Raw genomic sequence first — 3,902 nt, forward strand, 5'->3', positions numbered from 1 at the left:
GGTATCGGCGAGGACCATTCACAACCGTCTCCATGAAGCTGGGCTACGGTCCCGCACACCGTTAGGCCGTCTTCCGCTCACGCCCCAACATCGTGCAGCCCGCCTCCAGTAGTGTCGCGACAGGTGTGAATGGAGGGACGAATGGAGACGTGTCGTCTTCAGCGATGAGAGTCGCTTCTGCCTTGGTGCCAATGATGGTCGTATGCGTGTTTGGCGCCGTGCAGGTGAGCGCCACAATCAGGACTGCATACGACCGAGGCACACAGGGCCAACACCCGGCATCATGGTGTGGGGAGCGATCTCCTACACTGGCCGTACACCACTGGTGATCGTCGAGGGGACACTGAATAGTGCACGGTACATCCAAACCGTCATCGAACCCATCGTTCTACCATTCCTAGACCGGCAAGGGAACTTGCTGTTCCAACAGGACAATGCACGTCCGCATGTATCCCGTGCCACCCAACGTGCTCTAGAAGGTGTAAGTCAACTACCCTGGCCAGCAAGATCTCCGGATCTGTCCCCCATTGAGCATGTTTGGGACTGGATGAAGCGTCGTCTCACGCGGTCTGCACGTCCAGCACGAACGCTGGTCCAACTGAGGCGCCAGGTGGAAATGGCATGGCAAGCCGGTCCACAGGACTACATCCAGCATCTCTACGATCGTCTCCGTGGGAGAATAGCAGCCTGCATTTCTGCGAAAGGTGGATATACACTGTACTAGTGCCGACATTGTGCATGCTCTGTTGCCTGTGTCTATGTGCCTGTGGTTCTGTCAGTGTGATCATGTGATGTATCTGACCCCAGGAATGTGTCAATAAAGTTTCCCCTTCCTGGGACAATGAATTCATGGTGTTCTTATTTCAATTTCCAGGAGTGTATTTTGTAGCTCCTTTGCTGCTGATTCTATTCGGAACACATTTCGCGGACTGAGAGCTTGTATACTACTGAACGTGTCTACAAAAATATATCAATTTACGGCACATGCTTCAGGGAATATGACATCATAAGCAGCTCAACAGTTTTCACAGAAAATATCTGCAGATGCTACTGAATGTAGCTAGAAAGCGTAAAATTGTACGACACATAATTCAGAAAATACGACGTCTTAAAGACTGCCGCGTTGTAGATGACGTTTTAATTTATTGCTTCTTTATTACTAACTCTATTCACAGTATGAGAATTCAGGTTTTTTCGGCGAATCTCGGTGATAGAATCTCCTAGAGTTGATAGCCGAGTCAATGAGTTCTTCTCCGGCAACGTTTCAGGAAGTTTCTCACTTGCCATTTTCAGGCGAAATCACCTCGAGATTTTATCATATACTCACAGTACAAAAACGGTTCAAATGGCTCCGAGCACTATGGGACTTAACATCTGAGGTCGTCAGTCGCCTAGAACTGAGAACTACTTAGACCTAACTAACCCAAGGACAGCACACACATCCATGCCCGAGACAGGATTCGAACCTGCGACCGTATCGGTAGCGCGGTTCCAGACTGAATCGCCTAGAACCGCTCGGCCACATCGGACGGCACTCACAGTACATTTCACAGACAGTAGCCACATATAGAACTGGATGTACGTGCAAAATTATGTCATTTTTCAGCACATAGTTCAGGAGGTAGCTCTCCGTCTTCAGGCCACGAGTGGCCTACCGGGACCATCCGACCGCCTTGTCATCCTCAGTGGAGGATGCGGAGAGGAGGAGTGTGGGGTCAGCACACCGCTCTCCCGGTCGTTACGATGGTATTCTTGACCGAAGCCGCTACTATTCGGTCGAGTAGCTCCTCAATTGGCATCACGAGGCTGAGTGCACCCCGAAAAATGGCAACAGCACATGGCGGCCTGGATGGGCACCCATCCAAGTGCCGACCACGCCCGACAGCGCTTAACTTCGGTGATCTCACGGGAACCGGTGTAGCCACTGCGGCAAGGCCGTTACCAGTTCAGGAGGTATGACGTCATAAACATGAATCTGTGGGAAAATGTAATTGCGGGGCGAATTCGCTAGACATACGGGTGAAGTATGTGTACAAATACCTGTGGAATAGACTAAATGTGTATGAAACGTATTTGAAGATGGCGTATGCGAGCAAAGACAAGAGTGAAAATCTAATCTTAAGCCCCTGGAGCGATTTTAATCGAATTTGGTACACATATTAGTTACAATATGGAAAGATATCCTACACTATGTGATCAAAAGTATCAGTACACCCCCAAAAAACATAAGATTTTCATATTAGGTGCATTGTGCTGGCACCTATTACCAGGTACTCTATATCAGCGACCTCAGCAGTCATTAGACATCGTGAGATTGCAGAAAGGGGTGCTGTGCGAAACTCACGGACTTCGAAAGTGGTCAGGTGTTTGGATGTCACTTGTATCATACCTCTGTACGTGAGATTTCCACACTCCTAAACATCTCTATGTCCACTGTTTCCGGTGTGATAGTGAAGTGGAAACGTGAAGGGACACGTACAGCAAGAAAGCGTACAGGCCGACATCGTCTGCTGACTGACAGAGACCGCCGACAGTTGAAGAGGGTCGTAATCTGTAATAGGCAGACATCTATCCAGACCACCACATACGACTTACAAACTGTGTCAGGATCAACTGCCAGTACTATGACAGTCAGACGGGAGGTGAGAAAACTTGGATTTCATGGTCGAGCGGTTGCTCATAACCCACACATCACGCTGGTAAATACCAAACGACGCCTCAAATGGTGTAAGGAGCGTAAACATTGGAGGACTGAACAGTGGAAAAACATTGTGTGGAGTGACAATCACGGTACACAATGTACCGATCGGATGGCAGGGTGTGGGTATGGCGAATGCCCGATCAACGCCGTCTGACAGCGTATGAAGTGTCAACAGTAAAATTCTGAGGCGGTGGTGTTATGGTGTGGTCGTGTTTGTCATGGAGGGGCCTTGCACCCCTTGTTGTTTTGTGTGGCACTATCACAGCATAGGCCTACATTGATGTTTCAAGCACCTTCTTGCTTCCTACTGTTGGAGAGCAACTCGGAGATGGCGATTGCATCTTTCAACACGATCGCGCGCCTGTTCATAATGCACGGACTGTGGCGGAGTGGTTACATGACAATATCATCTCTGCAATGGACTGGACTCCACTGAGTCATGACCTGAATCCTATAGAACGCCTTTGGGATGTTTTCGAACGCTGACTCCGTGCCAGGTCTCACAGACCGACATCGATACCTCTTCTCAGTGCAGCACTCCGTGAAGAATAGACTGCCACTCCCCAAGAAACATTCCAGCACCTGATTTAACGTATGCCTGCGAGAGTCAAAGCGGTCATCAAGGCTAAGGGTGTGCCAACACCATTTTGAATTCCAGCATTACCGATGGAGGGCGCCTCGAAGTTGTAAGTCATTTTCAGCCAAGTGTCCGGATACATTCGATCACATAGTGTACTTGTGGAATAGATTAAATGTGTTTGAAATATATTTGACAGTCGCGTATGCGAGCAAAGCCACGAGTGATAATTTCATCCTTATCCCCTGGACCGATTTTTATCAAATTTGGCACCCATATTAGTTACAATTCGGAAAGAAATACTATATGGGTAACAACCACCACCTTCGTACTGGGGTGAGTGTGATAACGGGGAGAAGGGTGGACGAGGAGATGGACAGACAGCGGGGGAGAAGATGGATAATGATGAGGGGGGGGGGGAGGGGAGGGTACGAGATGGACAGAGAGAAGGGAAGAGTGAATTGTACAGAGATAGAGAGATGAGAAGAGGAGAGAGAATGGGTAGGAGCAGGTGGACTAACAGAACACTGCAATAAATACGTACCCGGACACCATCGGACACTCAGCTGGCCGGCCGCGATGGTCTCGCGGTTCTAGGCGCGCAGTCCGGAACCGTGCGACTGC

At 49.4% G+C, this 3,902-nt stretch overlaps 1 pseudogene; it reads right to left on the bottom strand.

Annotated features, from left to right (window-relative positions):
* Nucleotides 1-1,825: 1,825 nt before the first annotated feature.
* LOC124608175 lies at nucleotides 1,826-1,943 on the bottom strand (annotated as a pseudogene).
* Between the last annotated feature and the right edge of the window lie 1,959 nt (nucleotides 1,944-3,902).

Source organism: Schistocerca americana, chromosome 3 (genome assembly GCF_021461395.2).
Source record: "Schistocerca americana isolate TAMUIC-IGC-003095 chromosome 3, iqSchAmer2.1, whole genome shotgun sequence".
NCBI lineage: Eukaryota > Metazoa > Arthropoda > Insecta > Orthoptera > Acrididae > Schistocerca > Schistocerca americana.